General features: G+C 43.2%; 1 protein-coding gene across 1 annotated transcript in view; it reads right to left on the bottom strand.

Moving 5' to 3' along the window:
* Positions 1-23,275, bottom strand: part of NBEA (neurobeachin) — a 1,472,531-nt gene that overhangs the window by 1,218,114 nt on the left and 231,142 nt on the right. The window lies entirely within an intron of this gene.

Raw genomic sequence — 23,275 nt, forward strand, 5'->3', positions numbered from 1 at the left:
GAGGCTCACATTGCAAGGCCGCCATCTCAGAGACTCTGCCTGCTGAGGCAATAGCCAATAGAAAAAGAGCATTCCAAGACAGTAACTTAATGTCAACCGAATGCATGGGCTCAAACAGAGCCCTCTGCAAAACCTTAAGCACCAAATTTAAACTCCAAGGAGGAGCGGAATGTCTAAATACAGGCCTGATTCTAGACAGAGCCTGAACAAAAGACTGAATATCAGGAAGCAAATCTCTGCAAACATCTCGGGATAAACAGACTATTCTCCTGGATTAAACTAATGTCTGCTGAGAAAGTCCGCTTCCCAGTTATCCACACCCAGGATGTGGATCGCTGACAGCGAGCAGTTGTGGGCCTCCGCCCAATCCAGAATCTGAGATACTTCCCTCATGGCTAGGGAGTTTCTTGTTCCCCCCTGATGGTTGATGTAAGCCACCGAGGTAATGCTGTCCAATTGGAATTGGATAAATTGGGATGAACCCAGAATAGGCCAAGCCCTTAGAGCATTGAATATCGCTTGAAGTTCCAGAATGTTGATCGGGAGAAGAGATTCTTCCAGAGTCCATCAGCCCTGGGCCTTCCTGGCACCCCAAACGGCTCCCCATCCTGATAGACTTGCATCCATAGTAACAATCTCCCAGGATGGTCTCATGAAGGATGTCCCCTGGGACAGGCGATCTGGACAGAGCCACCAAGAGAGCGATTCCCTCAATTGGCTGCCCAGAGAAATCTGTTGGGATAGATCTGAGTGATCGCCGTTCCATTGCCTCAGAATGCAAAGCTGTAGAGGTCTGAGATGGAACCTGGTAAATAGGATATCATCTATGCTGGACACAATGAGCCCAATCACCTCCATACACCGGCCTTGAGGAAGTCTGGAGGACAAGACAACTGGAAGTAATCTTGCAACGTCTCTGGTCTGTAAGAAATATCTTCATGGATATGGAATCTATCGTGCCCAGTAGGACTGCACGATTAAAAAACGTGATTATTTGCCACGATTTAAAAATCGTGAGAGCACACAATTTTTTGCTAAAAAAAATCCTCAGTTGTGGCTGTACTGCATGGATTTGTATGTGATTTCTTGCAAACCAGCTAGTGGTTGCTTTTAGCACACATTTGTAAAATATATATATATATACACATATATATATATATATATATATATATACACATATATATATATATATATACACATATATATACATATACACACACACACAGTAGCAGCCGATCAAACCGAAAGTAAAACAGCCATATTTATTTATTTATTAATAAATTGGAAAAACTCCCACTCAGGCAAAAAACAAGTACCAGGGTGCATACAAATTCTCAATGAACACAGTCCAGCACTCTCTGGATTTAAATCACAGCAAACTTTATTGTGAACGTTTTCAGAGCATTCACTCCTTCCTCAGACAATAAAAAAGTTAACAAGACAGTGCTTAAAAAGACATACAGAACCCTCCCACTTCCCCTGCAACCAATCACAAAACAGTGTCATAGTCATCAACAATGTGTACAGGTGAACATATCAGCATAACATTATGCATATCTAGCACTGTCAATCTTATAGGGATATGTACTACATATCATCAGTGTGCACCATCATCACAGTAACAGTAGTATATTAAGTGCATCTATCCAGTGACAAAAAAATAACCTCAACATATATAAACAGGAGCTACATCCAGGTGTCTAATAAACACAATAACAATAAATGAATTAATGTTATCATTATACTTGTACAAAGCCAGGCACAAAGATCCACAAATAAATACAAAAGCAACCAACTTACCCATAAACATTATTTCTGTAGTCAAACCAGAGTCTGCTCATTCACATGCGGTACAAACATTTCCAGCTTGGTATACTGAATTACACGCTGTGTGAGGGGGAGGCATGTGTACATATCTCACATCAGTCAATAGTAGTGCGTGAGTAGGCCACGTCCCTACAACACTCGATCTAGATCACAAATTGGGGAAAGAGCCCATCAAACCTATCAATATAGTTTGCAACCACCTAGGCAATAATAGGCATACACCAAAGATTAAGTGTCATCAAAATCAATCTCCACACAAACCCCAGTATTCGGCAAAAGGGGCGTGGCTCGCGTCACCAACGCCTTTGACGTTGGTGGGGTTTCAGTGTGGAGATCGATATTGATGACACCTAACCTTTGGTGTATGCCTATTATTGCCCAGGTGGTTGCAAATATATATATATATATATATATGTGTGTGTGTGTGTGTGTGCGCATCTGTGTGTGCGTGTGTGTATATGTATGTATATATATATATATATATATATATATATATATATATATATATATATATATATATTTGTGTGTGTGTGTTTATGTATCTGTGAATGTATATATGTGTATGTGCCTGCCTGTGTGTTTATGTGTGTTGGTGTATATGTGTGTTTGTATGCTGTGAGTGCCAGAGTAGTAAGCAAACTGTTCTACACTGCTGTACCTCAATTCTGCATGTCAACTTTGAAATAAATAATTTTATTTAAAACCATTTTCTTTAATGTGCAGGAATCAGACTTTACAAACATTTTTTATTACATTACTTTTTCTGCTTTTGATACCACAAGATAAAGCAAACACCTTAGCATGTATTTATTATTTTGAGTGTAAAGTATTTAAAAGGACATTCTAATAAAAATAAAAAAAAACACAACTGTCAGCATTTAAAGGGACATAAAACCCCAAATTTTTATTGCATGATTCATATAGAGTGTACAATTTTAAACAACTTTCCAGCTTACTACTTTTATCTAATTTGTTTCATTCTCTTGGTATCCTTTGTTAAAAATGATACCTAGGTAGGCTCTGGAACTGAGAGCTAGCCTCTGATTGGTGGCTGCACATATATGCCTCTTGTCATTGGCTTACCCATGTGTTCAGCTAGCTCCCAGTAGTTCATTGCTGCTCCTTCAATAAAAGATACCAAGAGAGTTAAGCAAAATGATCATATACGTACACCAGAAAGTTGTTTGAAAATGTATGCTCTATCTGAATTACAAAAAAACACTTTAAGTTTCATGTCCCTTTAAGTTTTTGATGGGGAATTCTATTCCCAAACTACACAAACAATTTCATGCTGTTTCTAATTAGTTTTAACACTTTGCTAATTTAAAGACCAATGGTTTAAATTCAAGAACAGTTCAATGGTTTAAATTCAAGAACCACTCTCTCAGTTTTATAAAATCACAGATTTTAATATTGGCCTTGTTGTAACACAATAATAATCAGGCACATTGCCACTCCCAATATTGGGCACTGGATCCACACCTACTCCAAACCATATGGAATTTAGTTCACTGGAAAAAAAAGTCTGTATTTAGTTTGTTACATTTATAAATGGTAGTACAATTGTTTCCATATTTTATGTTGCATGTTTCTGAATCATTTCATATTTCCAGAACTGATGCATGGAATCTTGATAATTTTATTTTTTATTAATTTTCCCTTTCAAATGGCTTTTTAATGTTATTTAAATTAAATAATATATATATATATATTTATTAACAGATGACTTGATGTATAGTTAACAAATTTTACTTGGTTGAATGACAGATGTCAACTCTATACCTAAAAAAGTATATTTTATTTTGACTCTACTCATCATTGATCATATTGGAAATCTTTACCTTCTGAAGAACTGAAATTAAATAGAAGAGCACAAATTAAATCAGAATGTAGTTCTTTCCACTGTATTTTAAGGACATAAAACAAGTTGGGATAGAGACAAAATATGATATGTACTTTAATTACTTTATACTGCAGTGCCTGCCATTAACGCTTTCTGTTAAATGTCTGAATAGTACATCTCTAACTCCTCCCCACACAATGCCTTTTATGGCTGTATCTAATGTATCTACCATTGATATGGTATAATGCAAGACTTTAACACTCATCTGCTGGAGCATGCCTAGAAGCAAATAAGCTACAATGCCTGTGTTTCTGATGTTAAACACTGATAGGGGGGGGGTCTACTCCATAAAGCACAGCTATGTAAGTCATTTTGCTTATTTTTGAAAATTATTTTTTAAAATACTTGCCAGCAATTTTTAAACATTTTTTCTATGCAAACTATTTTTACTTAATGAGCACTTTTAGAATATGCACAGATCTCAACATGTTGTATGGCACTCTAGCACAAGTAGTGAATATGTTGGAATATAATCTATGAGGGTTACAATTTGATACAAAATAAAAAGCCTTTATTTATAATATTTATGTAATTTCCAATAATATCATAGTTACCATTTAGTTCAAGATTTATAAAGGGTAAAACAAAGTTTGGAAAATGTATAGCATATTTAGGAACCAGCATTTTCTGTATCTGTTTGCAAATTGCATTTTGCTTATATATCCTTCTGAAGATATGACCTCCTGAACTGCAGACAATACTCAAGTTGAGGCCTAACTAGTGATATGTAAGTGGCATAAGAACCTTATTATATCTGCTGTAAATACCTCTACCAATACAATAAAGTATTCTACTAATAATAATAATCCCCTTTTGTAACCGTCTGTAAAGTGTTATTGAGTTTGCAATTAAAGGGACAGTACTGCTAGTTCATGTGGGCCATATAGATAACTGTGTTACACACCCGAGGAGTTATTTAACCCCTTAACGACTGAGGACGTGCAGGGTACGTCCTCAGAAAAAAGGCAGTTAATGCCTGAGAACGTACCCTGCACGTCCTCAGTGTGGAAAGCAGCTGGAAGCGATCCTGCTCGCTTCCAGCTGCTTTCCGGTTATTGCAGTGATGCCTCGATATGGAGGCATCCTGCAATAACCTTTCACGGCCATCCGATGCAGAGAGAGCCACTCTGTGGCCCTCTCTGCACCGGACATCGATGGCCGGTATCGTTGGTGGGTGGGAGCCGGTATGGGAGGTGGGTGGCGGCCATCGATGGTCCTGGTCATGTGGAGGGGGGCGGGATCGTGGGCGGGGGAGTCCGGGGGCGCGCGCGGGCGTGCGCACGTGCACGAGGGGGCGGGGGCGGGCGCGTGCACGGGGAGGGAGCGGGTGGGAACCGCTACACTACGGAAAAAATGTGTCCCCAAAACACAAAGTGGGACAAATAAAAAAGCCCTTGTGTGATTTAGGTGGTGGGGCGGTGGGGGGCGATTGAGCTACACTACAGAAATTAAAAAAAAATAATAATTAACATTTGATTGTTCAAAATGGGTACTGGCAGACAGCTGCCAGTACCCAAGATGGCCCCCAATAAGGCTGAGAGGGAGGCGTAGAGAGCTGTTTTGGGGGGGATCAGGGAGGTTGGGGGTTAAGGGGGGGATCCTAAACACAGCATATGTAAATATGCTTTTTTTTTTTTTTTTTTCTTTAAAAAAAAAAAAACTTTTATTTTAGTACTGGCAGACTTTCTGCCAGTACTTAAGATGGCGGGGACAATTGTGGGGTGGGGGAGAGAAGGGAGCTGTTTGGGAGGGATCAGGGGGTGGGATGTGTCAGGTGGGAGGCTGATCTCTACACTAAAGCTAAAATTAACCCTGCAAGCTCCCTACAAACTACCTAATTAACCCCTTCACTGCTAGCCATAATACACGTGTGATGCGCAGCAGCATTTAGCGACTTTCTAATTACCATAAAGCAACGCCAAAGTCATATATGTCTGCTATTTCTGAACAAAGGGCATCCCAGAGAAGCATTTACAACCATTTGTGCCATAATTGCACAAGCTGTTTGTAAATAATTTCAGTGAGAAACCTAAAATTGTGAAAAAATTAACATTTTTTTTTACTTTGATCGCATTTGGCGGTGAAATGGTGGCATGAAATATACCAAAATGGGCCTAGATCAATACTTGGGGTTGTCTACTACACTACACTAAAGCTAAAATTAACCCTAGAAGCTCCCTACATGCTCCCTAATTAACCCCTTCAATGCTGGGCATAATACACGTATTGTGCGCAGTGGCATTTAGCAGCCTTCTAATTACCAAAAAGCAAAGCCAAAGCCATATATGTCTGCTATTTCTGAACAAAGGGGATCCCAGAGAAGCATTTACAACCATTTATTCTATAATTGCATAAGTTGTTTGTAAATAATTTCAGTGAGAAACCTAAAGTTTGTGAAAAAATTTGTGAAAAAGTGAACAATTTTTTTTATTTGATCGCATTTGGCGGTGAAATAGTGGCATGAAATATACCAAAATGGGCCTAGATCAATACTTTGGGATGTCTTCTAAAAAAAAAATATATACATGTCAATAGATATTCAGGGATTCCTGAAAGATATTAGTGTCCCAATGTAACTAGCGCTAATTTTGAAAAAAAGTGGTTTGGAAATAGCAAAGTGCTACTTGTATTTATGGCCCTATAACTTGCAAAAAAAGCAAAGAAGATGTAAACATTGGGTATTTCTAAACTCAGGACAAAATTTAGAAACTATTTAGCATGGGTGTTTATTGGTGGTTGTAGATGTGTAACAGATTTTGGGGGTCAAAGTTAGAAAAAGTGTGTTTTTTTCCATTTTTCCTTCATATTTTATAATGTTTTTTATAGTAAATTATAAGATATGATGAAAATAATGGTATCTTTTGAAAGTCCATTTAATGGCGAGAAAAACGGTATATAATATGTGTGGGTACAGTAAATGAGTAAGAGGAAAATTACAGCTAAACACAAACACCGCAAAAATGTAAAAATAGCCTTGGTCCCAAACGGACAGAAAATGGAAAAGTGCTGCGGTCATTAAGGGGTTAAAGGGACACTGAACCCAATTTTTTTCTTTTGTGATTCAGACAGAGCATGCAATTTTAAGCAACTTTCTAATTTACTCCTATTATCACATTTTCTTCATTCTCTTGGTATCTTTATTTGAAATGCAAGAATGTAAGTTTAGATGCCGGCCCATTTTTGATGAACAACCTGGGTTGTTCTTGCCGATTAGTGGATAAATTCACCCACCAATAAACAAGTGCTTTCCATGGTCATGAACCAAAAAATAGCTTAGATGCCTTCTTTTTCAAATAAAGAAAGCAAGAGAATGATGAAAAATTGATAATAGGAGTAAATTAGAAAGTTGCTTAAAATTGCATGCTCTGTCTGAATTACAAAAGAAAAAATTTGGGTTCAGTGTCCCTTTAAGAATTAGCACAACACAGCACTAAATGCAAGTCAATAGATAATAAATAAAAAGTCATGTGATCAGGGGGCTGTCACAAGATGCTTATATACAAGGTAATCACAGAGGTAAAAAGTATATTAATTTAATAGTGGTGGTTATGCAAAACTGGGGAATCCTATATAATAATTGGCCAAGTATGTTTGTCAGATGCAGTCATGCGCAGTAGAGACTGCACGTGACAAATATACCCGGCCTTAATCTTTGTCAGCTTGGAGAGATGAGTGACAGCTGTGAGATAGGGAGCGCGAGGTACACAGCATACAAGCAGCTGTGAGATAGGGAGCGCAAGGTACACAAACAGCTGCGAGTTCTGGGGAGCGCGAGGTAAGCTGATTGAAGCAGCCTGTGGCAAGAGATATGGAGCGCAAGCTACTCAACAGCTGTGAAGTCTGCCGCGTGAGAAGCTGCCGCGCGCTCCCCAGACCTCACAGCTGTTTGTGGCCGATGGTAGCGTTGCGATGGGGCGTGGCCGGGCATCGTGAGGGGCGTGGCCGAGCGGGTGTCGCCGCGATGGGGCGTGGCCAGAGAGGCAAAGGCTTTCGATGAAGACAGAGCCAGAGAGGGGGGAGAAGGGCCAAAGAGGGGGGAGAGCCAAAGAGGGTGGGGAGAGAGAGATCCAAAGAGGGGGTTGCAGAGACAAAGAGGGGGGGGGGGGCAGAGACAAAGAGGGGGGGGGGGGCAGAGACAAAGAGGGGGGGGGGGCAGAGACAAAGAGGGGGGGGGGCAGAGACAAAGAGGGGGGGGGCAGAGACAAAGAGGGGGGGGCAGAGACAAAGAGGGGGGGGCAGAGACAAAGAGGGGGGGGGCAGAGACAAAGAGGGGGGGGGGCAGCGACAAAGAGGGGGGGGGCAGAGACAAAGAGGGGGGGGGCAGAGACAAAGAGGGGGGGGGCAGAGACAAAGAGAGGGGGGGCAGAGACAAAGAGGGGGGAGGCAGAGACAAAGAGGGGGGAGGCAGAGACAAAGAGGGGGGAGGCAGAGACAAAGAGGGGGGAGGCAGAGACAAAGAGGGGGAGGCAGAGACAAAGAGGGGGGAGGCAGAGACAAAGAGGGGGGAGGCAGAGACAAAGAGGGGGGAGGCAGAGACAAAGAGGGGGGAGGCAGAGACAAAGAGGGGGGGGCAGATACAAAGAGGGGGGGGGCAGATACAAAGAGGGGAGAGAGAGAGAGACAAAGGGGGAGAGAGAGAGACAAAGAGGGGGGGGGGGAGAGAGCCAAAGAGGGGGGGGGGGGAGAGAGCCAAAGAGGGGGGGGGGGGAGAGAGAGCCAAAGAGGGGGGGGGGGGGAGAGCCAAAGAGGGGGGGGGGAGAGAGCCAAAGAGGGGGGGGGGGAGAGAGAGCCAAAGAGGGGGGGGGGAGAGAGAGCCAAAGAGGGGGGGAGAGAGAGCCAAAGAGGGGGGGAGAGAGAGCCAAAGAGGGGGGGAGAGAGAGCCAAAGAGGGGGGGAGAGAGAGCCAAAGAGGGGGGGAGAGAGAGCCAAAGAGGGGGGGAGAGAGAGCCAAAGAGGGGGGGAGAGAGAGCCAAAGAGGGGGGGAGAGAGAGCCAAAGAGGGGGGGAGAGAGAGCCAAAGAGGGGGGGAGAGAGAGCCAAAGAGGGGGGGAGAGAGAGCCAAAGAGGGGGGGAGAGAGAGCCAAAGAGGGGGGGAGAGAGAGCCAAAGAGGGGGGGAGAGAGAGCCAAAGAGGGGGGAGAGAGAGCCAAAGAGGGGGGAGAGAGAGCCAAAGAGGGGGGGGGAAGAGAGCCAAAGAGGAGGGGGGAGAGAGCCAAAGAGGGGAGAGAGAGAGCCAAAGAGGGGAGAGAGAGAGCCAAAGAGGGGAGAGAGCAAAAGAGGGGAGAGAGAAAGCAAAAGAGAGAGGGGGAAGAGAGAGTAAAAGAGAGGGGGGAGAGAGCAAGGGGTGGGACCGCTGTACTGCAAAAAATGGCCCGTGTACACGGGCTTTAGTACTAGTGGGTAATAAAGGGATTATTTTAAAACAAAAAAAAATTATATTTTAGACTGCCCCTTTAAAGTTTGGATTTTTCTTTCATAAATGTATAATTTTGCACTTTGAAGTGTTAGATCCCTGTCATTTGTCTTTTGATATTACTTCTCATTTGGTCCACCCCAGGCAAAATACTTACTACAAGGAAAAGTATCACAAAAAAACCCATAATTCATTAATGTGGATTTCTTAATGCACTTTTTGGCATATCTATTCATAGGTACCTTACTGCCATGCAACTATTAATAAAAACTTGCATACTTGAAAACATTAATATTAGGACCGGCATACTACAGTTCTTGTCAGCGATAGTCATGCTATTCTCTTACAGAATCGTATAAGCATCATAATAAAATACCTCAAACACATTAAAGGGACATGCCACCCACATTTTTTCTTTTATGATTTAGAAAGAGAATGCAATGTTAAACATCTTTCTAATTTACTTATATTATCTAATTTGTTTTATTCTCTAGATATTCTTTGATGAAAAGCATATCTAGATATGCTCACTAGCTGCTGATTCGTTGCTGCACATATAAGCATCATGTGATTGGCTCACCATGTGCATTGCTTTTTCTTCAAATAAGGATATTTAAAAAATGAAGCAAAATAAATTATGGAAGTAAATTGTAATGTTGTTTAAATTTCTATTCTCTATCTGAATCATGAAAGATTTTGGGTTTAGTGGCCCTTTAAATGGCAAACAAGGCTGGAGTAAACAGTAGCAGAAAGCCACAAGCACAGTTCATCTATCAGCACAGAGTACAGTACACAAACCCTTTATCCAAACTGCTAGGGACTGAAAAGGTTTGGATTGGAGAATATTTTATAAATTTGCATGTGTAAAATGGGAAGGCTTGGAGAGAGGATGAGATCAAGTGTAAATAACACTATATTAAACTTCATTAAGGCAATATTTATATGTCATAATACAGCTTATACGTGCAATCTAAAAGGTAGCATTATATCATTTGCAATACTTTTGCTAACATACTGCCATTAGAAACAGTACTATTATCAGAAAAAAAATGTATGCTTACCTAATAAATTTATTTATTTCCGGAAATAGTGAGTCCACAACGTCATCAATTACTGTTGGGAATATCACTCCTGGTCAACAGGAGGAGGCAAGGAGCACCACAGTTAAACTGTTAACTATCACTTCCCTTCCCACAAACCACAGTCATTCGACCAAAGGGAGGTAATAGAGAAAAAAGGAGTAACACAAAGGTGTAGAGGTGTCTGAGGTTTAGTAAAAAAAACAACTGACTAAAAATAAAGGGCGGGGTCGTGGACTCACCATATCCGGAAATAAATACATTTATCAGGTAAGCATACACAGCCTTGCAAAACCGATCCTCAGAAGATTCATCTGTGAAAGCCCAAGAAGAAGAGAGACAGCCCTCGTATAATGATCCATAACTCTCTCAGAAGACTGCAGCCCGCAGTCTAAAAATCAAACAAATTAACCTTCTCAACCAGAGAAAAGAGAAGTAGCAGTAGTTTTTCGTTACAGAGAAAACAAGCAGAAGAAAAAATATTAAGCACGCACAACATCCAATTGTGCCTTATCTGAAATTAGATAAAGCTAATCACACTGCAAAGCCAAGAGTGCCTAAACTCTCCGAGCAGAAGATATAGCAAAAAAAAAGAAAACCTCCAAGATAAAAATTTAAAATCAATTTAATGCTATGGCTCAAACTGAGTCTGCTGCAAAATGTTAAAACCAAGGTTAAAGCTCCAAGAGGAGCAACAGACTTAAACACAGGCCTGATACTAACCAGGGTCTGACAAAAAGATTACACGTCTGGCACATCCGCCAGATACTTGTGTAAAAAAGGATAACTCAGAAATCTGACCCTTCAGAGAACTGACAAACCGTCCTCCAGACCTTCCCGGAGAAAGGGCAAAACCGCTAGGAATCCTGACGCTACTTCCAAGAGTAGTCCTGGGATTCACACCAATCAGGGAATTTACGCCATACCTTATAGTAAAAGTTACTAGTAACAGGCTTGTGAGCCTGAATCATGGTATCAATGACCGATTCAGAAAAACCAAGCTTAGACAGAAATAAGCATTCAATCTCCAAGCAGAAAGCTTAAAAGAAAATGAAGCTGGATGAAAGAATGGACCCTGAATTAGAAGGTCCTTCCTCAATAACAACCACCAAGGTGGAAGAAATACATCTCTGCTTTGTCTGTATACGAGATCCTGCAAAACTATGCAGGAACTATTAAAATACCGATGCTCACTCTTATTTGATACGTGCAATGACTCGTGGAAGGAGAGCAAACTGAGGAACAGGGATGTCAGACTGAAATCCCAAGGAAACACCAGGGAATTTAAACAGAGCAGCCTGCTGATCTCTTGACCTTTAACATAACTTGGAAGCTTGGTGTACTGCCATCTCCAACTCCAGCACCATTTGAGGGTTAACCTGGAGAACACCTCCAGGAGAAGCGTCCACTCCCTGGGATGAAAAATCTGATTGCTCAAGAAGTCTGCTCCCGGTATTCACTCCTGAAATGTGAATAGTGGATAAACAACAAATGTGAGCGTCCACCCACCGAACAATCAACGCCAATCATGGCAAAGGAACTTCAGGTTCCTCCCAGTTGGGTTAATGCAAACCACTGAGATTAAATTGTTCAACCAGAACCGGAAAAAATGGTTAAGACAACTGAGGCCAAGCAATCAGAGCATTGTAGATCGCTTTCAATTTCAAAATGGTTATGGGGAGAGCAGACTCCTCCCAAGTCCATAGTCACCAACCCAACAGGCTAACGACCATGGTCACTTTTACTCAGGAAGGTCTCCGGAAGCATGTACCCAGAGATAGTTGCACCTGAGACAACCAAAAGATTCTGGAGAATGCGGGCAACAATACCGCTACCTCTCACAAGCTGAGCGAGCGCTATACCATTAATTCCCCTCTCTAATCCACAGGGAAAAATCTCATGTCTATCCTCTGAGACAGAGCCACAGGATCCCCGGTCCACTATCTGCATAACAGCAGACTCTCAGATGGAGTCGAGCAAAGGGATGATGTCCAATGAAGCAACCATCAGACCGATTACCTTCATACATTGAGCCACTAAAGGACCAAACAGTAGAGTACCGAAAGAGGCAAGAATCCTCTATTTTTTGACCTCTGACAAAATATTTTCAGAGATAGGGAAACTATTATGGTCCCTAAGAAACTACCCCTGTAGCTGGAACAAGGGAACTCGTTTTCAGAATCACTTCCATCCGTGGGAATGAAAAAAGACAACAAGATCTCTGTATGAGAGTTTGCTTGTTGAAAAGATTGTGCCTGAACCATTATGACGTCCAGGAAGGGCACCACAGCAATTCCCTGAAACCTGATCACTGCCAATATAGCCCCCTCTGAGAGCCATGGCAAGGCAAAAGGAAGAGCCACAAACTGAAAGTGTTTTGACAGAAAAGCAAAGCTCAGGAACTTGAAAATATGCGTCCTCCAGGTCTATGGTCACCATGAAATGACCCTCCTAGACCAAAGGAAGAATGAAACCACTGGTTTCCATTTGAAGAACGGTACCCTGAGACAACTTGCTGAGAAAAGGACGAAAAATGTCCCTCTTTTTCCAGGTATCCTAGACCCTGTTCCCTTAAAGAAACTGGCACCATCACTCACAGAGAAGAGAAGTCACAAACACACTAAAAAAATGCCTCACTGTTATCTGGCCTGCAGATAAAATTTTGAGGTGGAACCTGCCTCAGGGATAGAAGTAATGACTACTATGTAGCAACCCTGAGGTACTATGTCCACAGCCTATCTGGAACATCTCGTATACATGAATGAAAACAAACAGAGAGGTTCAACCCCCCACTTGGACCAATTCAGGATTGGGGGCAAACTCCTTTAGGTCTACTCATCTTGTCTTATGGTAAAAAAGACCCTTTTTCACCCGTAATATCAGAACTATTCCTGTCAGATCAGGACCAAAAAAGGTCATACCCTTGTACAGAAGCACCAGAAACTAGGACTCAGGAAAATCCACTACGTCCCACAGCTAGCACAGCGAAGCCAGATATCTTGGCTCCTGGGTGAAAAACTAGCATGGTAGCCTCAGAAACAAAATAATTGATTAGCTTAAGAGCCCTAATTCTGTACTGGATATCCTCCAAATGAGTCTCTACTAAATTAGAATCAGACAAGGCATCGCACCAAAAGGATGCTGCACTTGACACAGTGGCAATACAAACTTCCATGTAAGTCACCAGTTCCGTCCATTGATCCTAAAAAGAACATCTATCCTCTCTAGGAATCTTAGTTCTCTTAGCCAGAGTAGAAAAGTCATACTACTTTAGGCACCGTGCGCCCTGATATTTAATGGAGACAGCGACAGGAAACATCCTTTTTAAAGACAGGAGATGGGGAAAAATCTAGTACGGTCTGGCACAGCAAAAACTTCCACAGAGGAATCTTAGTACTTATAAAATGTACTAGATTCTTTAGGGTTGAAAACGACATATGTATAGGAGTAGCTCCAAAATAGCCAATACCACCTTTAACCATACACAAAGGTGTTCAAGCTTAAATCTGAAGAATACTTCTTCAGCATCAGATGAAGAAACTATACTGTCTGAATCTGAGATGTCCCCTCAGAAACTACCAGCGAATCCTCACCAGACTTAGGTAAGAGAGCCTATGTAGCAGAATGCGGAGCAGAAACCTTACTAAGTGAATCTTAAAATGTCCTCTTGCATTTTCCCTGAAGGAAAGGAAAAGCAAATAGAGCTGCAGATACCGCAGAGAATACCTGAGCTGCAAATCTGCAGGCAAATACATTCCTCCAGGAGATTGAAAGGAACCGCAGGGCACTGCATGTGATGCCATAGAGGCTTGGGACGTTTAAAGAGAAAGCTGTGGCATTGCCTGAACAGCATCATCCTGGGAGGCATGAGGCTCAGGGGGCAACACTTATCTGTACTTTTAATAGTTTTGACTAAACATGCTGCACAGATATGCATAGACAAATTATTCTTTCTAAAAATTTGTCCTAAGAGACATGAGGCACAAACAAAAATGATATCTTTATTTTTCAAAAGATTTATATTAAATATGAGGGACATCAAAGTTTAGAAAACAGTTTGATTCTCAAGAGGCAAAAACAATTATTTCTAGGAACAGACACCTGTTCCAATAACATATGCCACAAATCATTTTTTGTGTAAAATGGACATAACACATCCTAGGAATATCTTACCACTTAAACTACAGTGGTATAAAACTTATTTATAAAACCCTAACATAAGGCTTTATGAATTATTCACTCTGATAGATGTTTAAGGCTATTCAATAAAAGTATGTAAACAAACTACAAGCAATGTCTTCTCTAGTTAAAGAAAACATTGCTATTTTTTTGAATACTCAGAGACAATCAGAAAACGCCTATTCTCATCCCAGGCGGGGAGGTATATACGAACTCAGTAAGAGTACAAAATGGCGCTGCTCCGCTTCTCTGAGGAGGCGGGGCCATAAAATCAGCAAGGGAAGGAAGCACGCATACATTGCACTCCATACTGTAGAGGGGAAAAAAAACAGAATTTATGCTTACCTGATAAATTACTTTCTCTTGCGGTGTATCCAGTCCACGGATTCATCCTTACTTGTGGGATATTCTCATTCCCTACAGGAAGTGGCAAAGAGAGCACACAGCAGAGCTGTCCATATAGCTCCCCCTCTAGCTCCACCCCCCAGACATTCGACCGACGGTTAGGAGAAAAAAGAGAAACCATAGGGTGCAGTGGTGACTGTAGTTTAAACAAAAAATTTTAACCTGACTTAATTGCCGGGCGGGCCGTGGACTGGATACACCGCAAGAGAAAGTAATTCATCAGGTAAGCATAAATTCTGTTTTCTCTTGCAAGGTGTATCCAGTCCACGGATTCATCCTTACTTGTAATCCAATACCAAAGCTTTAGGACACGGATGAAGGGAGGGAACAAGACAGGTACCTTAAACGGAAGGCACCACTGCTTGCAAAACCTTTCTCCCAAAAATAGCCTCCGAAGAAGCAAAAGTATCGAATTTGTAAAATTTGGCAAAAGTATGCAGTGAAGACCAAGTCGCTGCCTTACAAATCTGTTCAACAGAAGCCTCATTCTTAAAAGCCCATGTGGAAGCCACAGCTCTGGTGGAATGAGCTGTAATTCGTTCAGGAGGCTGCTGCCCAGCAGTCTCATAAGCCAATCGGATGATGCTTTTCAGCCAGAAGGAAAGAGAGGTAGCAGTCGCTTTCTGACCTCTCCTCTTACCAGAATAGACAACAAACAAGGAAGATGTTTGTCTGAAATGTTTAGTTGCTTGTAAATAGAATTTATAAGCACGAACCATATCAAGATTGTGTAATAGCTGTTCCTTCTTTGAAGCTGGATTAGAACACAGAGAAGGAACAATGATTTACTGGTTAATATTCTTAGTAGAAACAACTTTAGGAAGAAAACCAGGTTTAGTACGCAAAACCACCTTATCTGCATGGAACACCAGATAAGATAGGGTGAATCACACTGCAAAGCAGACAATTCTGAAACTCTTCGAGCAGAAGATATAGCTACCAAAAACAAAACTTTCCAAGATAATAACTTAATATCTATGGAATGTAAAGGTTCAAATGGAACCCCTTGAACTAAAAGAACTAAATTTAGACTCTGTGATGATAGCAGGATGTGATGTCACTAGCATGTGGGCGGGGCTTAGGTCCGGTGTCTGTGTCGCAGTTAGTTTAGTACAATCAACCTGTCTGGATGTGTATTGCTATGCTCTGTAATAAAATAGAGTTGTACCATCATTGCTGTGTCCTGCATATGTCCTGCATCTCATGACATGGTGTCAGAAGTTCTGGACTGCGCTTCTGTTCCTGATCGATTGCAATGTCAAAGTTTACCCCACCTGAGCCTTTTGACTTTTCTCAGCCTGCAGCTTGGCCCACATGGCGTCAGCGGTTTCAGCGCTTCAGGATTGCATCCAAACTGAACAAGGAGAGTGGTGAAATACAAGTTAATTCTCTTTTATACTCCATGGGGAAAGATGTAGAGCCAGTGTTCAATGCTTTTACTTTTCAAGAAGGGGAAGAAGTTAACTTTGATATAGTTATGGATAAACTCAGTGCCCACTTTGTGCCCAAAAGAAATGTGATTCATGAGAGAGCTTGTTTTCACAAACGTAATCAGCGTGTGGGAGAATCTGTGGAGTCATTTGTGCGCAGCCTGTATGAATTAGCTGAATTCTGTGAGTTTGGTGTTGCTAAAGAAGAGCAAATCAGAGACAGAATAGTTATTGGAATTGCAGATGCTGAAGTCTCCCTGAAGCTGCAGTTAGAGCCTGATTTAACGTTAGAAGGGGCTATTAGGATGGCCCGCCAGAGTGAACTGGTGAAAAAGCAAAGTGCTGATCTGAGGTCTGAGAGTATTGTGGATGAAGTGCAACAGTCTAGAAAAATTACTAGTGAAAGGCACAGTGTGAGCGGTAGATCAAAAGTATTGGAAAGGCCTAGAAGTGGATGGGCGCAACATGGCCGATGCACACGGTGCTACCGGGCTCATGATCAGAGTGCTATATGCCCGGCCAGAGATAAAAGATGCAGAAAATGTAACAGAATAGGCCATTTTGAAGTGGTGTGTAAAACTGAATACATTAAGGAGATGCAGGTGGACAGTGACCAGGAGGGTCAGGAAGTGTCTTTTGTGGGGTCTGTTGTGGAACGGACAAGCTCAGAGGAAGATTGGAAAGTTACTTTTACTGTAATGGGAGCCAAAGTTGATTTTAAGATTGACACAGGAGCAGATATCACTGTAATGTCTTTTGCTGAATTTATGAAACTGCCTAGACAGCCCCAGCTGGCGAAGGTTACTACAAATGTTCATAGTCCTGGTGGCCGCATTGATTGTGTGGGGAAATTTCTTGCCAGCTGTGAGTACAAACAAAAAAAGTTCACCATGTGGGTGCATGTGATCCGAGGTCAGTGTGTTAACAGTTTATTGAGCAGAAAAGCAGCCTGTGACTTGGGCCTCGTGGCCAGAGTGAATGAGATCTCTGAAGATATGTTTGGCGAGTTGGGCCTACTGAGCTGCAAACCTGTCCGTATAGCACTTAAAAGTGACGCAGTCCCGTACAGTATTTCTACTCCTCGTAGAATTCCGTTCCCGCTCATGCCTCAAGTGGAGAAAGAGCTCATGCGCATGAAGTCTATGGGGGTTATTGAAGAGGTTGTTGAAGCAACTGATTGGTGTGCCCCCATTGTTCCAGTTGCAAAGAAAAACGGAAAGGTGCGCATCTGTGTGGACCTGAAAAGGTTGAATGAGGCAGTGAAGAGGGAGAGATTTGTGCTGCCGACATTGGAAGATATAGCCCCGAAGTTGGCTGGGGCGAAGTTCTTTTCCACATTAGACGCTTCTAGCGGCTTTTGGCAGATCCCCCTGGATCCAAAGTGCCGCAAACTGACTACCTTTATCACTCCGGTAGGTCGGTTCTGCTTCTGCAGACTTCCCTTTGGGATATCCTCCGCTCCTGAGATCTTTCAGAGGGAAATGAGTTCTCTCCTGAGTGGCCACGTGGGCACAGCAGTCGTCATGGACGACATTCTAGTGTATGGGTCTACAGTGGAAGAGCATGATCAGCGTTTGAGTTGTGTGCTGCAGGCTATCAAAGAGTCTGGGCTGAAGCTGAATAAAGAAAATTGTCATTTTAGGAAAACTGAATTATGCTACTTTGGGCATATCGTCAACGGGGATGGCATCAAGCCGGACCCCGAGAAAATTCGGGCTATCGAACAGATGAAAAGCCCTTCTGATGTACATGAGCTGAGACAGATATTGGGCCTTGTAAATTACGTGGGCAAGTTTCTTCCAGATTTATCTACAGTTTTGCACCCTATCACAGAGTTGCTTAAGAAAGATGTTGCCTGGGTTTGGGGACCCTCACAAGAAAAAGCGTTCCTGCATGCTAAGTCCCTGCTGGGGTCTGCCCCAGTGCTGGGGTTCTACGACCCTTCAAAAAAGACTGTGGTTAGTGCTGATGCAAGCAGTTATGGGTTGGGGGCTGCACTTCTGCAGCTGAATGACAACAAACTACAGCCCATCGCCTACTGTTCCCGCACACTGACGGCTGCGGAGTCAAAATACGCTCAAATTGAGAAAGAGTGCCTGGCTGCAGTTTGGGCCTGTGAGCGCTTTCAGCGTTATCTAGTGGGTTTTGAGAAATTTAGTCTGGAAACTGACCACAAACCGCTAGTCCCTCTTATCAATTCTTATGACATCGACAAAACACCCTTGAGATGCCAGAGACTTTTAATGAGACTGCTCAGGTTCAATGTTCAGGCAGTGCATGTGCCGGGGAAGCAGCTGGTTGTGGCGGATACACTGTCCAGGCTCCCGCTGGCTGCTGCTGAAGAATCCTCCACAGAGTCGGATGTAAAAGTGTATGTTGATTCAGTTCTGGCCTCTAAGTCCATTTCTTCAAGGAAACTGGAAGAGATAAAGAAAGACATATTTGGACACAGATCTGCAAGAAGTTATAAGGTACATAAGAGATGGCTGGCCCGAGAGCCGGGCAGCCTGGATGTCTTTAAATGCTTACCAGCCAGAGAGGTCGCAGCTCACGGAGCTGGAGGGGTTGGTGCTGTTCCAAGACCGTATTGTAATTCCTGTCAGCATGAGGAAGGAGATGTTGAACAGGATACACGATGGGCACTTAGGCATCACAAAGTGCAGAGAAAGAGCAGCTACAGCTGTGTGGTGGCCTGGGATCAGCTCCGACATTGCAAATCATGTGTCTAAATGTGCCTTTTGCCGGGAACGCCGGCCTACTCAGAGAAGGGAGCCCTTAATGTCTACTCCGCTGCCTGCGGGGCCGTGGCAGAAAATAGCTGCTGATTTGTGCGAACTGCACGGGAAAAAGTTTCTTGTTGTTATCGACTACTATTCCAGGTATTTGGAAATAGCACCCCTGAATGATATCACAAGTCAAACCGTTATCATTCGCCTGAAGAGCTTGTTCGCCCGCTGGGGCATTCCAATGGAGCTAGTGAGTGATAATGGCATGCAGTTCGCTTCTACAGAGTTCAGTGCTTTCAGCAGGGAATATGATTTTGTACATTCCACGTCAAGTCCACATTATCCGCAGGCCAACGGAATGGCTGAAAGGGCAGTTCAAACAACAAAATTCATTCTAAAGCAATCTGAACCGTACCTAGCCCTCTTGTCATACAGGGCGACGCCCATTCAAGCCACCGGGTTTAGCCCGGCACAGCTGATGCTAGGACGCCAGATTCGCACTACTTTACCCTCAGTGGGTGTCTTCAAGCCGCCTGGCCCTGTTCCTCGGGACGAAGTCCTTAGGAGGGATGAAGAGGCCAAAAAGGGTTATCGTTTCTTCTACGACAGGAGACATTCTGTCAGGCCTTTACAGGAACTGAAAGCGGGCCAAAGTGTCAGAATTAAACTGGATGATGAGAAGAAATGGAAGACGCCTGCTACGGTAGTGGGCCGCTCTCCAGAACCAAGGTCTTACACAGTCCTTACAGAGGGAGGGACGGTTACACGCCGTAACCGAAGACATCTTCAGCCTGTACCTGAGAGTCTGGAACCGGATACCTCAGTACCACCGCCGGTGGGATCCCCTGTTCTAAGGGAGGTGCCTTCCCCTCAGCAAGATCATAGCGGGGATATATCTTTGCCTCCAGCAGACTCTTGTTCACCATCTTCTGTATCAGAGGACAGTTCATGCAAAGTTACATCAAGCGGAAGAGTGGTGAGGCTTCCGGCCCGATACAGGGACTGACTTTAGCTAGAACAGTGACCGGAAGTATGGGCAGAATAATCCCATGGTCACTGTGGACTAGGGTAGTCTACCCCGATGTCCAAGTCAGGATGTAATTTATTTGTTCATGTTTTCTAATCTATCTGTTTTTATAATGTTCTAAAACAAAATGTTGTTGTATACCCTGTTGGTGTACCTTGTTATTTAATATATGCGAATGTATGCTTTGCCTTTGAAAAAGGGGAAGATGTGATGATAGCAGGATGTGATGTCACTAGCATGTGGGCGGGGCTTAGGTCCGGTGTCTGTGTCGCAGTTAGTTTAGTACAATCAACCTGTCTGGATGTGTATTGCTATGCTCTGTAATAAAATAGAGTTGTACCATCATTGCTGTGTCCTGCATATGTCCTGCATCTCATGACAGACTCCATGGCGGAGCCACAGGTTTATAGACAGGCTTGATTCTGACTAAAGCCTGAGCAAACGCTTGAACGTCTGGTACCTCTGCCAGACGCTTGTGTAAAAGGATAGACAGAGCAGATATCTGTCCCTTTAAGGAACTAGCTGACAAACCTTTCTCCAATCCTTCTTGGAGAAAAGACAATATCCTTGGAATCCTGATCTTACTCCACGAGTAACCCTTGGATTCACACCAACAAAGATATTTCCGCCATATCTTATGGTAAATTTTCCTGGTGACAGGCTTTCTAGCCTGAATCAGAGTATCTATAACTGAGTCAGAGAAACCACGCTTAGATAGAAATAGGCATTCAATCTCCAAGCAGTCAGCCGCAGAGAAACTAGATTTGGATGCTTGAATGGGCCCTGTATTAGAAGATCCTGCCTCATTGGCAGTGTCCATGGCGGGACAGATGACATGTCCACTAGGTCTGCATACCAAGTCCTGCGTGGCCACGCAGGCGCTATCAGAATTACCGAAGCCTTCTCTTGTTTGATTCTGGCTACCAGACGAGGGAGAAGGGGAAACGGTGGAAAGACATAAGACAGATTGAAGGACCAAGGCGCTACTAGAGCATCTATCAATGCCGCCTTGGGGTCACTGGACCTGGATCCGTAGAGAGGAAGTTTGGTGTTCTGACGGGACGCCATCAGATCCAATTCTGGAATGCCCCATAGCTGGGTCAGCTGAGCAAAAACCTCCGGGTGGAGTTCCCACTCCCCCGGGTGAAAAGTCTGACTACTTAGAAAATCCACCTCCCAGTTGTCTACTCCTGGGATGTGAATTGCAGATAGATGGCAGGAGTGATCCTCCGCCCACCTGATTATTTTGGTGACTTCCTTCATCGCTAGGGAACTCTTTGTTCCCCCCTGATGATTGATGTACGCCACAGTCGTGATGTTGTCCGACTGAAATCTGATGAATTTGGCCGCCGCTAGTTGAGGCCATGCCTGAAGCGAGTTGAATATCGCTCTTAGTTCCAAAATGTTTATCGGGAGAAGAGACTCTTCCCGAGACCATAGGCCCTGAGCTTTCAGGGAGTCCACAGACTGGCATCGGTCGTTACAATGATCCACTCCGGTCTGCGGAAGCATATTCCCTGAGACAGGTGATCCTGAGACAACCACCAGGGAAGAGAATCCCTGGTTTTCTGGTCCAGTTGTATTTGAGGAGACAAATCTGCATAGTCTCCATTCCACTGCTTGAGCATGCACAGTTGCAGTGGTCTGAGATGTATTCGAGCAAAAGGGACCACGTCCATTGCCGCTACCATTAATCCAATTACCTCCATGCACTGAAATACAGATGGCAGAGAAATGAAATGAAGAACTCGGCAAGTGGTTAAAAGCTTTAACTTTCTGACCTCCGTCAGAAATATTTTCATTTCTACCAAGTCTATTAGCGTCCCCAGGAAGGGGACCCTTGTGAGCGGGGACAGAGAACTTTTTTCGATGTTCACCTTCCACCCGTGAGACCTTCCCTTATAGATTAGTTTAGGGGAAAAACAGCTTCTGTGAGTCCCTCAAGCAGTCTCTGGACCTTCCACGTGAAGCAGCATGAACTGTCTGAAGAAATGAACTGCGCAACAGAGGCGCAAAATTAGGCCCCTCCCACTCCACTCCGGAGTTGTGAGGCCTTCAAAATCACACTTAGGTGACTAAATTTATGCCATGTGGATAAAAAAAAACGTAATAAACACACCAAAGGTGTTTAAAAGTGTCTACCAATGAGTATTTGCTGAATAAAATAATCGATTGACTTGTCACAGTGTCCACCAGCCTATTGAGCCCTGTTAAATAAGCCCTTAATCTATACTGAGTCTCAGAACATGGCTTACCCATCCCACATGGGGATTCATGTCATTCTTCTAGCATTATCTTGTCTTGACTAGAAAAAAGATGACTGAAACATACCTTAATGCAGTTAAGCCTGCAAACTGTTCCCCCCAACTGAAGTTTTCAGGTACTCCTCAGTCCTGTGTGGGAACAGCAGTGGATTTTAATTACAACATGCTAAAATCATTTTCCTCTCAGCAGAATTCTTCATCACTTTCTGCCAGAGATTAAATAGCACAAACCGGTACTATTTAAAAATAACAAACTCTTGATTGAAGATATAAAACTACAAATTTAACACCACATTCACTTTACACTCCCGTGGAGATGCTCTTCTGTTAGAGCGGCAAAGAGAATGACTGGGGGGCGGAGAGGGGGAGCTATATGGACAGCTCTGCTGTGTGCTCTCTTTGCCACTTCCTGTAGGGAATGAGAATATCCCACAAGGATGAATCCGTGGACTGGATACACCTTGCAAGAGAAAACAAGTTAAAATATCAAAAATGTAATTGCAGTGTAAAATAAAGGTATCGCTCAGCTTACTGAAAAGTCAAAAGAGGCGGAACATCTCAGAAGGAATGACGCCGCTTGATAAAGAGTGCACTCTCCAAACATTCTAGATATACAATGATAAGCGTAGCTAGGAACACTTGTAGGGCAACAATGAATACCCAAATAACCTGATAGTCAAATAACAGAGTATTTGTTGAACAATTTTAAGCATAGTGAAGAATACAATAAAATCTGAGCCCCCGATAGAGGTTTAACTCCTTGCCTTGAAGGAGATTAACCCTTAAGTATCCTTTATAACCACATACAAATGTTGTGCCTGCTCACTGCCAGAAAACATCCTCCATTAAGGATATTGTGTCCCACATACGTGCAGAGAAAACTCAAACCCTACAGTGCCAGCCTCCTAGCCCCAGAAGACAAAAAGGCACTTACCTGCACATCCAGCTGTCTGGCAGGAAGACAGCTCACATGGTATGGAGGGATGCCACTTCCTACAGAGACCTTTGAAAACAGAAAGACCAGA

Source organism: Bombina bombina, chromosome 3 (genome assembly GCF_027579735.1).
Source record: "Bombina bombina isolate aBomBom1 chromosome 3, aBomBom1.pri, whole genome shotgun sequence".
In the NCBI taxonomy this organism is placed as follows: domain Eukaryota; kingdom Metazoa; phylum Chordata; class Amphibia; order Anura; family Bombinatoridae; genus Bombina; species Bombina bombina.